Source organism: Schistocerca cancellata, chromosome 9, assembly GCF_023864275.1.
Source record: "Schistocerca cancellata isolate TAMUIC-IGC-003103 chromosome 9, iqSchCanc2.1, whole genome shotgun sequence".
Lineage (NCBI taxonomy): Eukaryota > Metazoa > Arthropoda > Insecta > Orthoptera > Acrididae > Schistocerca > Schistocerca cancellata.
The window spans coordinates 12,006,038-12,019,800 of record NC_064634.1 but is presented as its reverse complement, the minus strand read 5'-3'; the positions used below and the strand labels follow the sequence as shown (position 1 = coordinate 12,019,800).

General features: G+C 39.3%; 1 protein-coding gene across 2 annotated transcripts in view; it reads right to left on the bottom strand.

Annotated features, from left to right (window-relative positions):
- Positions 1 to 13,268, bottom strand: part of LOC126101571 (protein argonaute-2-like) — a 317,714-nt gene extending 304,446 nt beyond the window's left edge. The window contains exon 1 of one of the 2 annotated variants that reach the window (XM_049912221.1): positions 13,206 to 13,268. The gene's annotated coding sequence lies outside the window, so the exon portion shown is untranslated. Of the gene's footprint in view, positions 1 to 11,764; positions 11,798 to 13,205 lie in introns of those variants that run through there. The other variant, XM_049912220.1, reaches the window with a different exon arrangement.
- Positions 13,269 to 13,763: the final 495 nt, after the last annotated feature.

Below are 13,763 nucleotides of genomic sequence, written 5' to 3'. Positions count from 1 at the left end.
CTGTGGCAGCAGGGAATGGAAATTTATTGTTGGGGTATCCTCTGGGGCATGGATTTCAGTCAAAACCTTTTAATGGGGAGAATAAATACCATGCAGTTGACTTTCTAGCTGCGTGTAAGGATAGCTTTGTGACAGGGATGAGTAATAAAGTCAGCAAGGAAAATAGGGAAATTGGGATATGTCATATGGATGCTGTCTTAGGAAATGAAAATCTATGGGGGGGGGGGGGGGGGGGGGGGTTAACAATTATAGAAATACAGATAAAAGGTATAAGAGGAAAAAAGGGAACAAGGCTAATATCAGCAATGAACAGTGTGAGTTTTACATTGATGACATGTTTAAAAGGGAAGAGAAATTACAAGCAGAGGAGGACAATATTGGTTTGTGTGCAGCAAAATTCATTGAAAGATCAGAGACAGAGGTAGTTTCATCAAAAGGGGGAACAGAAGTGGATATGGAATTAAGGGGCAATGTTCACAGTAATAATGGGTGTGATGAATGGGTAGAGATGTCTATTGGAAATAGTATGGAGAATTGTGGAAAAGGTGAGGAGAGGGTTATTCAGTGTGATGTAAAGGCTAATATGAGTGGTGTATTTGACACTGTGGAAAATGCTGGTAAATTACCTACTGATAAGGTTACTGTGCTTGTGGGTGCAGGTGTTACCTGTGGTAGTGATAATGACTTCAGTGTGGATATGGAAATGTGTAATGATATGGAGAATGTTGCTGTAGGTTGTCCAGAAGATAAAATTGTAACCTATGTTTTCTTAACTGGTGATGCAAGCCTGAAAGATGTTAATTGTGGATGGTTAGGAAAGGAGGAGGCTGATTATGATTTGAGTGATTGGGTGTCCTATGCAAAATTACATAAAGCTTTGATGCCTGAAGAATGGGGTAAAATAAAATTTACAATTGCCAGAAAATTGGAAGAATTAAGTGAAGAAGAGAATGTTGAGTTGAAAAAAAAATTTATTGGGGGCTATGTATACGTGTATTTATAATTGGAGTATTATTTGTGTTACTGTGTATGTTGCGATGCCATTGTAGGTGGTCAACAAACTTCATTATACTGTATGTATTTGCAATAAGGGAATCTGTTGTCCAATGGATTTGCACAACTGGTGTGGGTGTGATAGAAGCCTTGTTGAAAGTCATACGGGAACTGAAACATACTGTACATATAGTCTATTTCTGTATAAAGATGGGACAAAGACATCAAGAAGATCACTGGTAGCACCTGGCAGAGAACTGGCAAAGATTGTTCCACTTGGGGAGGACTGCTGAAAGCCTACCTGATTCCACAACTTGAAGAGGTCACATCATTTAATGACTGAATTGGCTGATGATGATGATGAACAGGAAACAAGTATTTATGGATAGGTCTATTTGCATTTCTAAAATCAGTGAAAGTTAGCATTACACTGAGTAAGGTAAAGCTGTTCATTACGCAAAATGTTTTGAAAACAATTAACTTTTTTGTGCATGTGTTCAGTACAAATTATTCTACTGGTTGTCTGATTGACTTTAATTCATCATCTTAACTATATTTCTACATCTGAGATTGAGACATCTGAGATTGAGTCAGTGCCTTTGTTTTCAAATGCAATGATTAGTTCCCAATTACAGTTTACAAACAATTAATAATCATACAGTAATTTCTGCTCATACAGTGAGCTGGCAACCATTCTTAAGTAATTTGCCATATAAAATTGTAACAGATTCATTTATTTCTTCCAAATTTCACTAACTATTTTTTATTTTTAGCTTTTTTGTCAAAATTTCTTGTAATTATTATTGTGCAAAAGTAGTCACTGAATAACAATTCGGTTGTAACTGTAGCTGCACTTATCTGGATTTTCATTATTCTTTGGAATAGATGCCTTTCTAAAACAATGGAGAATATTTGGTTCACATGTCATTTAAAAATCCTAGTTAACTGGAAGTTTAAGTCCATTATACGGTCCCTTGTCAGAGTAGTGAATAGTAGCCTACAATAAGGGGATGACTATAACACCTTATCGCATTTCAATACATGATTATCATTTACTGCTTTCACAAGGAGACCAAGTGCACAATAGTAATGTCCGTTGCCTTACTTTGTCAGTATTGAATATAGAGTCTGGAATTGATACAAGGAGTACAGCAGCGTCTTTACAACCCAGGTGTCATTAGTGGGTATCTTAGTGTGTGCGGCAGTGGAGAGTGAACTATGATTTACGTAACAAGTAACTGCAAACAGTCTAGCAGTCATCAGTGGATGTCCTCAGCAGATTGAAACTATGTTTTATTTGCAAGTTACCTTAAACAAATTGTGTGTAAATTAAGGAACTTTATGCAATAGGGACTTGCCGAATGAGGCAGTGCAGCAGTTACGACACTGACCTCATACTCGGGAGGGTAGAGTCGTTCTCTCCAGTCATCCCGGTTTGTGGTTTCTGCAGTTTTCCTGGATCACTAAGGCAAATACCGGGATGGTTCCTTAATCGGTCATGGCTAATCACCTGTCCTATCCCCACAGGCTGCCTGTCCTATCCTTATAAAGGATGTTACATACGCTGTGTGTTGTATATTTTGGGCTACTAATTTGCACTGTATTACCCTGACAAATCCTATATCATTGTAAGATGGTCCTTGGATGAATAAACAAATAAAATAAATTCCAGTACACAAACAAAGAGGCATTTAAGCAGTCATTTTTCCCCACGTCCCAGACAAAAATGGAATGAGAAGAAACCTTAACAAACCTTAACATGCGGTGCTACGGGAAGTGCCCTCTGCCTTGCACTTCACAGTGGTTTGCAGAGTATAAATGTAGAAACAAATAAGTTTACAAAATAGTGACTGTTCAAGCTTTATTTGGTTAGACTATATAATATACTATTTTTCCCCCAAAACTATCATTAATTCCAATTAATTCACTGAAGGTGTCCGCCCCCGGTAGCTGAGTGGTCAGCGTGACAGAATGTCAATCCTAAGGGCCCGGGTTCGATTCCCAGCTCGGTCGAAGATTTTCTCCACTCAGGGACTGGGTGTTGTGTTGTCCTAATCATCATCATCATTTCATCTCCATCGACGTGCAAGTCGTCGAAGTGGCGTCAACTCAAAAGACTTGCACCAGGCGAACGGTCTACCCGACGGGAGGTCCTAGTCACACGACATTTACATTTACTGGAGGTAATTAAATAATTTGTATTTGATTAGTCAATTACATATTCAATGGGTCGTTTGTATGATAGGTTACAATGACAGGTCCGATTAAATGCAATTTAATATACCATATATTTAAACATAGCTGCCTATTGTCTACGTACAGGTGAGTTCTCAAAACTGCTCAAACATACACTCCTGGAAATTGAAATAAGAACACCGTGAATTCGTTGTCCCAGGAAGGGGAAACTTTATTGACACATTCCTGGGGTCAGATACATCACATGATCACACTGACAGAACCACAGGCACATAGACACAGGCAACAGAGCATGCACAATGTCGGCACTAGTACAGTGTATATCCACCTTTCACAGCAATGCAGGCCGCTATTCTCCCATGGAGACGATCGTAGAGATGCTGGATGTAGTCCTGTGGAACGGCTTGCCATGCCATTTCCACCTGGCGCCTCAGTTGGACCAGCGTTCGTGCTGGACGTGCAGACCGCGTGAGACGACGCTTCATCCAGTCCCAAACATGCTCAATGGGGGACAGATCCGGAGATCTTGCTGGCCAGGGTAGTTGACTTACACCTTCTAGAGCACGTTGTGTGGCACGGGATACATGCGGACGTGCATTGTCCTGTTGGAACAGCAAGTTCCCTTGCCGGTCTAGGAATGGTAGAACAATGGGTTTGGATGTACCGTGCACTATTCAGTGTCCCCTCGACGATCACCAGTGGTGTACAGCCAGTGTAGGAGATCGCTCCCCACACCATGATGCCGGGTGTTGGCCCTGTGTGCCTCGGTCGTATGCAGTCCTGATTGTGGCGCTCACCTGCACGGCGCCAAACACGCATACGACCATCATTGGCACCAAGGCAGAAGCGACTCTCATCGCTGAAGACGACACGTCTCCATTCGTCCCTCCATTCACGCCTGTCGCAACACCACTGGAGGCGGGCTGCACGATGTTGGGGCGTGAGCGGAAGACGGCCTAACGGTGTGCGGGACCGTAGCCCAGCTTCATGGAGACGGTTGCAAATGGTCCTCGCCGATACCCCAGGAGCAACAGTGTCCCTAATTTGCTGGGAAGTGGCGGTGCGGTCCCCTACGGCACTGCGTAGGATCCTACGGTCTTGGCGTGCATCCGTGCGTCGCTGCGGTCCGGTCCCAGGTCGACGGGCACGTGCACCTTCCGCCGACCACTGGCGACAACATCGATGTACTGTGGAGACCTCACGCCCCACGTGTTGAGCAATTCGGCGGTACGTCCACCCAGCCTCCCGCATGCCCACTATACGCCCTCGCTCAAAGTCCGTCAACTGCACATACGGTTCACGTCCACGCTGTCGCGGCATGCTACCAGTGTTAAAGACTGCGATGGAGCTCCGTATGCCACGGCAAACTGGCTGACACTGACGGCGGCGGTGCACAAATGCTGCGCAGCTAGTGCCATTCGACGGCCAACACCGCAGTTCCTGGTGTGTCCGCTGTGCCGTGCGTGTGATCATTGCTTGTACAGCCCTCTCGCAGTGTCCGGAGCAAGTATGGTGGGTCTGACACACTGGTGTCAATGTGTTCTTTTTTCCATTTCCAGGAGTGTATTTAGTATACTTAGTTAACACCAGAACCAAGCTTGGATCTAATTTTTTTGCACTACATATGCTCAAAGTTTCTATTAAATGTTTCTTAATGGATCAGAGTTTCAGAAAGGAAATTTCTGCTTGTTATCAAATTTAGTTTGCCCGTTAGTTTTCAGTAAGCAGTCACACAAGACTGTCACATAGACTCTATAAGTATTCAGTTATCAAAAGTAACTTGACAAATTTGAGTATCAGTAAGAATGAGTGAAAGTATGTTGCACAACTCCTATACTGTATTTTCAATAGCCACGTAACACTGCATGATATTATGAGGCAACTTTTCTGGGAAAAAAAGAAAAAACAGATTTATGCACCACAAGAATAATGTCACATGTTGCTAGGATACATAATTTTTTTTAAAAAAAAATTTGTTACGTCATTCAGAACATCAGAAAAACATTGATAAGGACAAAGTCCAAAAACATTCTGTCTTAATTAACAGATTCCAACTGACTATATCTGTATAGCAAGTTTTCTCTTGTTCCTGTGACATCATACGCATCTTCACAGCCACTCTTCCTCTATAGCGCACAGCATATCTCCAAGGTAGGAACTGACAACATCAAGTAAACTTCTTGATTAGCAGGTACTCCAAATTAGGTATGAAGTTTATCATCGTCCCTACTTGCAGATCGATCCCTCTCATGACACATGTACGTAAATAAAACATACATCCAAACAGCAGATTATATATTACCTTTGAAGACAAACTTTTCATAGTGATGATCATCATTCATCAGTGTAAAAAAAATGCCTGTGCAACACATCATTTCATGAAGCTGATATCTTACGCTACAGAATCCTCCCCTCATACGAATGATGTCATTAGTACTGTGAAACACTAACCCATCAGTAAAAATTTAAAGTTGGAATTCATTTTAATCTTCTCACTACAAGCATTACTATCATATATCCCTTCAATGAACAATCAAAGTTGAATTGTATTTTCATTCATATTTATTAACTGTGGAATTCTCCGCCATAGATTGTAACTCATAAATCAAAGGTATATATTACACTTTGATTAAGTATCTTAAGATTTTTGCCTGGTAGTCATTTTTCTCACTATGGATATGAAACCTCAGACAACAAATATTTATTATCCACATGGATCATTACACGGTTTTACAATATTTGTGTTCTCTCGTGAACTACTCGTTAATAAGACCTACAGTCCAGTAGTAATTTAGTTGGACAGTCCATAATTCATCTAATCAAGAACATTTATTCCAGAACTCTTGTTTTTCTAGCCATGCACATAAAACTTTTGTACATCACTAGACGTGTGCTACACCTTGGGCAAGAAAACTAAGAAAAGAATAGAGACTCTACAAAACTGTCAGGGCTATAAATGAATACTGCCCTGTGTGTTTGTTACAGGGAACACCGAATTCATTGTTATGACACCAGTTAGTCCATCAAACACCTTCAGCCTCTATGAACTGCCACCAAACCAGAGGAGTTACCTGTTTTGAACAAGTAGCAAGTATTTGTTGTAGAACATTCTGTAATCAGTTTCCTATCTTTTTTGCAAACCTAGAGAATAGCATAAAAAACTCAGTTGTCTCTTTACTATGTGATATTTAATTTAGCATACCGAACAGGTTAACCAACTCACATAAATTCATCTTCCACAGAAAGATTATCTCTGTATGTTATTTAACCATAGTGACAGTGTCCCTATATTGTATCCTCCTTTTCCTCTAGGTCCACCTTTTCATCACATTGTACATACATAAAGGTTACAGTACAATATCCTGTTAATAGCATTTACCACATCACCTTCTCCCCCAATGCTCTCCGAATATATGGTGCAGCAGGTGTACATGGGTTGTCAGCCCATCATGCATACACTTCATAGCTAAGAGTATATCCTCCTTGATCCCCCCCCCCCCCCATCCCCACCCCCAATCAAAAGTGGTGGAGCTAAAACACGGCTCCACTCAGAAAAAGAAACACCTTATAATATCTCGGTTGTGTAATCCATTTTCCTGGCGTAAGTTTGTTAATTTCTACTGTTTGCCACAAACTAATGTACAACTATGTAAGATGTAAGGTATATTTCTTATGACACATATCTTTTGATTGCATGTATGTTATAGAGACCTTTTCCTTTTCCACTCAAATGGTCTACTAAGAAATCAGCCTTTGGATGTGAAACCCCTATAATTTTGTACAGACCTTCATAATGATGGAAAAACTTGCTCATTTCTTTCTTTAATTGTGAACTATGAAGAAAGACTTTCATTAGTACCATTGTGTTTAAAATTAGGTCACATTAATACATACTTTCATCTATATGAGTGTAACCAATAATATTGTACGCATATTTGAAACATGGTGGTCTACACACCAGTAAAACTTTCTTTTCTGTAATAAAAGTACCATTAAATACTGAATCCTGGTCAGGTAATTATAGGAATTAACATGCATTAGATAGTGACTCAAATTCATCTTAACACAATTCTTTCCCTTCAACAAGAAACAAATAACTTGTAGATGTTCTCATTGCCTCAGATAGGTAAATAAGAGTAAGGAAATAAAACCATAAAATCTTCACCAACACCAACATCATAAACGAAAAATCTCCCAATTCAGATATTGGTTTTCAAGAGGCACACTACATTGGACAAGCAGCATACACTACTGATGAACCTTACTATTTCTACGGAGAATAAATTGCAATACACAGTGAAGTGTCAAAGAAACTGGTATAGGCATGTGTATTTAAATACAGAGATATGTAAACAGGCAGATTATGGTACTGCAATCAGCAACATCTATATAAGACAGCGTCTGGCACAGTTGTTAGATCAGTACTGCAGCTATGATGGCAGGTTATAAAGATTTAAGTGAGTTTGAATGTGTGATTATAGTCAGCACACGAATGATGGGATACAGCATCTCCGAGGTAGCAATGAAGTGGGGATTTTCCCTTACGACCATGTCACGAGTATATCATGAATATCACGAATCCGGTAAAACATCAAATCTCCAACATCGCTGCGTCTAGAAAAAGATCCTGCAAGAAATGGATCAACAATGACTCAAGAGAATCATTCAACATGACAGAAGTACAACCCTTCTGCAAATTGCTGCAGATTTCAATTCTGGGACATCAACAAGTGTCAGTGTGTGAACCATTCAATGAAACATCATAGATATGGGCTTTCGGAGCCCATCGTGTATCCTTGATGACTGCACGACACAAAACTTTACACCTCACCTGGGTCCGTCAACACGGCATTGAACTGTTGATGACTGGAAACATGTTGCCTGGTCAGACGAGTCTTGCTTCGAATTGTATCAAGCGGATGAATGTGTACGGGTATGGAGACAACTTCATGATTCCATGGACCTTGCATTTCAGCTGGGGACTGTTCAAGCTGGTGGGGGCTCTGTAGTGGTCTGGGGCATGTGCAGTTGGAGTGATATGGCACCCCTGCATCTGTAATTAAGCTAATCTTGTCCTCTCTTATGCCTATGTGAGCAATACGTAGGAGGTTATAATATATTCCTAGGGTCATCAATTAAAGCCAGTTGTTGACGCTTTTTAAGTAAGCTTTCTCGGGGTAGTTTAGATCTATCTTCAAGGGTCTACCAATTTAGCTTTTTGATTGATTGACTGATTGATTTCTTTATTAATCCATGTAAGAATTTACATACAATATACCTACAATTTATACACATAAAATTAGTATTTACATACATTTTTGAGGTATCTTACATTAGTTTTATATCTTTATGTAATTTTCTTATAGTACTGTACAGGGCTATTACAAATGATTGAAGCGATTTCGTAAATTCACTGTAGCTCCATTCATTGACATATGGTCACGACACACTACAGATACGTAGAAAAACTCATAAAGTTTTGTTCGGCTGAAGCCGCACTTGAGGTTTCTGCCGCCACAGTGCTCGAGAGCGCAGTGAGACAAAATGGCGACAGGAGACGAGAAAGCGTATGTCGTGCTTGAAATGCACTCACATCAGTCAGTCATAACAGTGCAACGACACTTCAGGACGAAGTTCAACAAAGATCCACCAACTGCTAACTCCATTCGGCGATGGTATGCGCAGTTTAAAGCTTCTGGATGCCTCTGTAAGGGGAAATCAACGGGTCGGCCTGCAGTGAGCGAAGAAACGGTTGAACGCGTGCGGGCAAGTTTCACGCGTAGCCCGCGGAAGTCGACGAATAAATTGGCTCATGCCACAATTGGAGACCGACAGCGCCGACTTCATCTTTCAAAAAGATGGTGCTCCGCCGCTCTTCCATCATGATGTTCGGCATTTCTTAAACAGGAGATTGGAAAACCGATGGATCGGTCGTGGTGGAGATCATGATCATCAATTCATGTCATGGCCTCCACGCTCTCGCGACTTAACCCCATGCGATTTCTTTCTGTGGGGTTGTGTGAAAGATTCAGTGTTTAAACGTCCTCTACCAAGAAACGTGCCAGAACTGCGAGCTCGCATCAACGATGCTTTCGAACTCATTGATGGGGACATGCTGCGCCGAGTGTGGGAGGAACTTGATTATCGGCTTGATGTCTGCCGAATCACTAAAGGGGCACATATCGAACATTTGTGAATGCCTAAAAAAACTTTTTGAGTTTTTGTATGTGTGTGCAAAGCATTGTGAAAATATCTCAAATAATAAAGTTATTGTAGAGCTGTGAAATCGCTTCAATCATTTGTAATAACCCTGTACAATTCTGGATTTCATATTATACTTACTTCCTCATGTATTACAATGCAGGCTACTTTAATTACACTACATGTTTTAATTCAGATAGTCCGTTACTGCGTAATAACTTTTATTAAATACTTTTGGAAATGTTCAAGGCAGTGAGCCCTACTGCCACTCTTGGTTATTATACGAATTGCTCTTTTCTGTAATTTGAAAACTGTTTGAATATTTTTACTGTTGACTTCCCAAAATGTTATTCCGTAGGTAATAACAGAGTGGATATAAGAAAAATATACAGATGTGACACATGTAGTATCACACACTGCAATCGGAATTCTAAGAGCATAGCATGCTGTAGCGATTCTGTTACTAAGTATTTTAATATGTTCTTCCCACTTTAACTGACTGTCAACATGCATACCGAGAAATTTTGTGTAGTCTACACATTCTATAGTTTCGTCGTTTGACTTAAAGTTGTTATAGTGTGGTTTTTTGCAGACATAGAAGTTAACAGCATTTGTTTCTTTAAAAAATTTAGTGTTACTTTATTATTGGATGCCCACTCACGTACACTGTTTAGTGTTTGTTCGGCTTTTTCTTTCAGTACATCTGGTGATTTGTCACTGATTAGAACATTTGAGTCATCTTCAAACAATATTGTTTGTCCATGCTTGATGCTCTGTGGGAAGTCATTTATGTAAATGAGGAATAGTATTGGGCCAAGGACACTACCCTTTGGGACACCTATATTTACATAATTTGGGTCTGAAGTATACTTTACAATATAGTTTGAGCAACTTGAAATATGTGAGATTTCAGTTATCTGTCTTCTATTTTTTAGATATGACTAGAACCACTTTTTCACAAGCCCCCTTATTCCCAGGTCATCTAACTTATTTAACAATATGTTGTGGTCTACTGTATCAGATAGGTTGCATTTCCCAGTATTTTAACAATAAACCAAAGTCTACCACCTGCTTTATCCTTGACTGAGGCTATGTGATCATACCATTTCATATCCATATGAAGTATTACACCCAGGTATTTGTATAAGGTGGCCAATTCCAACTGTCACTCATTGATATAGTAGTCACAGGGTACTACATTTCTTTGTTTTGTGAAGTGCACAACTTCACATTTACCAAAATTTAAAGCAAGTTGTCAATCTTTGCACCACTTTGAAATCTTATCGAGATCTTACTGAATATTCATGCAGCTTCTTTCAGACAGTACTTCAGATAAAAGCATCAACTATAAAAATCTGTTTCTGTAGCAACACTTTCACATACACAATCTGTTTTCTTAACTCATAATTTAAACACTGTTTTTGTAACTTATTCCTTGTTTTATTATCAGTATGTTAACCATGCCATGTTACATAAATATAATCAAACTGTTTGGGCTAAGTTTCCAAAAATTGCGCATAAAGATCACTGTCATAAATTGGCTTGTTTAACAAAGAAAGTTAAGACCAAATTTCACTGGATGACTTTGTACATCAGAGATGCTTCCCACACAATATAATTAAATTTGTTTCTAAGCATATCAATGTTTTTGGCTGAGTAGACATCATAAATCTTACAGAGCATGTCCCAAATATCACTGGTGGTTTTGCTTTCATCAACCTGAAGCAAAGGCTTAGTTCCAAATTACAAAATTAGTAATTTTCTTGCCTTTTCATTAACCTTTGTTTTACACCCAGATTGGTTTCATAATTTTGAGCACTTTCTTCTGGTGTAATCAATTTACCTTTAATAATGTCAAGAGTTTGATCACCTTCTGAAATTATTTAAATACAATTCACTAGGTTCCACAATTTCCTTCACCTTTCAATTTTTGAATTTATTGTGTGCCATTATCTTGTCTTCTGCATTTCTATAATGTCAAGGTATCATCAAAATCTGTTACAACTGTTGCACTTTAGGCCACAAACATTACCAAACATGCTCAAACAGCCAAAGCACGCAAACCACAACTCCATAACCACGTGTTTCTATAATGTCATGTAACTACTTCAAAAGAATGTTAATAATACTAGTGACTAAATATATTAAAAATAATATTTAAAGCAGTAGCTTCTTGATCGCTTACAGTGATTTTTAATTAGGTGTGATTGCGCAGTATATTGTAAAATGTTTAATACAAATGTCATTGTTAACATACATGTCTTTTTCAATATTTTATGTACAAACAAATGTGTAAAAGTAATATAAACATTAAGGGTTTTAAATATGCCGAAGTAGCATTTCCCAACACTTCAGCACATCAAACCGTACTTACAATGATGTGCTTTGGAGCTATCTTTACTGTAGTGGGTCAATGAAACTGTATAATTTCGTAATACGCAAGTAGAAATTCGAAAACGACCAAATAATGCAATACTGCGCGCGCGCGCGCGCGAGAGAGAGAGAGAGAGAGTCGTTGGTCGCGTGCCGTAGATTGCCGTTGGCGGAGGGGATCACGTGTTCTGATCTGTACCACAGTCTTATGTGAGACTGTGTATGTACTCTGCCATGCTGTTGAAGCTAACTTCGTACAGTGGTCGGTGGTTTCTTATTTATACTAACGTATTAAGAAAATATGCAGCTTCAGTGATACACTGCATTATAAGATCTTTCTAAAACGCTTAATGTTTAGTACGGTTTGTTGTGCTAAAGTACGTCATCGTAGAAAACCGGTACTAATATAAATACGGTGTATATGACACCTACATCCTTGCGGTTTATTCGCTCTTAGGTTTAGAAAGCAGATAAGATAAAAATAAAACCACCTGTGCATTAATTTGTGATCTGTGCGTGCTACTCTCTCAGAGGCTACTTATTTATATATTTATTTTGGTTTATAAGCTCTTAAATTTGTGGATCGACATATAAGACAAAAATTAACCCATCTGTCTAGTAATTCGATTTGTGACTGCTACTGCTACTTAAGATCAGCTGTTGCCACACCCTCTAGCCAAGTGCTTGTCACATTCCTCTGCGAGACATAAATACCAACAGTGTTCCGATTCTTACGCTGTTTAATCGCTTCGAGAGATCTCTTAACTTTATGAATGCCACACAGTTTTTTAAATACGACTAGTTTTAACCACAGGCTATATATGAGTGCAAATATATTTCAATGTTATTCTTCGTAACCTTTATTTCATAACTAACTGTGTACAACACATTTGAAGATGTAAAATTTAATTCCATGAACATATCGTCATATAGCGTTTCCAGCAAACGATTACCACGTGCTTATGCGAAGAATTTCCTCAAAACATTATAACATGTAACAATGATAATAAATACGCCTGCCGCATGAGCCTGTCCGCACGTTTTCGTCAATACGCTGGAATTCAATATAAACTTCAAACTCTGGTATAGAGGTGGGCCAAACGGTTATTCTGGAGTAACCGTTGCAACGAAAGAAAAACAGTAACACTTGTCCATCTACGTCGGAAAACAATTGTCTATCACAGCTGTACCTAATGCAATCCAAGCTGTCTGGCAAAGTTTCAGTGCCATGGATAATTATTCTCAGTATGAATTGCGTAAACGTCATGAAAACTAATATACCAAGGTTTAACTATATTTCTCGATTTTTTTCTAGTCCGACAATTCTTAACTACGGTACTTCCGTATGAATAATTCCTCATAAGCACTATAACGCAGATTTCATACTAACTAAATTCACTACGGTTATGTGGTACAGAGCTATTAACATCTGCAATACTCACCTCCACACTTACTTATACAACGACGTGGACACAGTGAGCCTTTACGACTATATCTGTATCTGGTGACGGTAAAAAAAAAAATCGGGGGATTCCCGAGGGCGTCAACTTATTGCTGATTGGCTGACAAACATTTCATCAGTCAGCGTAATATTGCAAGGCCTGGGTGTCACGTATTTAAGAAAATAAGGCTTTATCATCTTTCGGGAGAAGAATATTCACGTATCGAGTAGTTTTGTAATAATATGATGGCAGTTTTGATCGAATAGCTATCACGGACAGTCATGACCACACGAAAGTGTCCGAGTCACTTGTACCTGCCCGAAATCTGTTTGAGACCTGGCCAATGGAGAGTCAGGACAGGTCACAGAAAGTTCTTTACGGCGATCGCCTTTCTTTGTCAAAGAAATGTGATGGTGTAATAGGGAAGTTTGTCAAATGTCGTCAAATATTTGATCAATTCTAGGGCCTTGTTGATCAAAGAAGTCGCTTGTCTTCTGTTCACGGCAATGTGACATGTTACCACGTGGAGCGTTAGCATCGCTGCATCCAAAAAGTTAA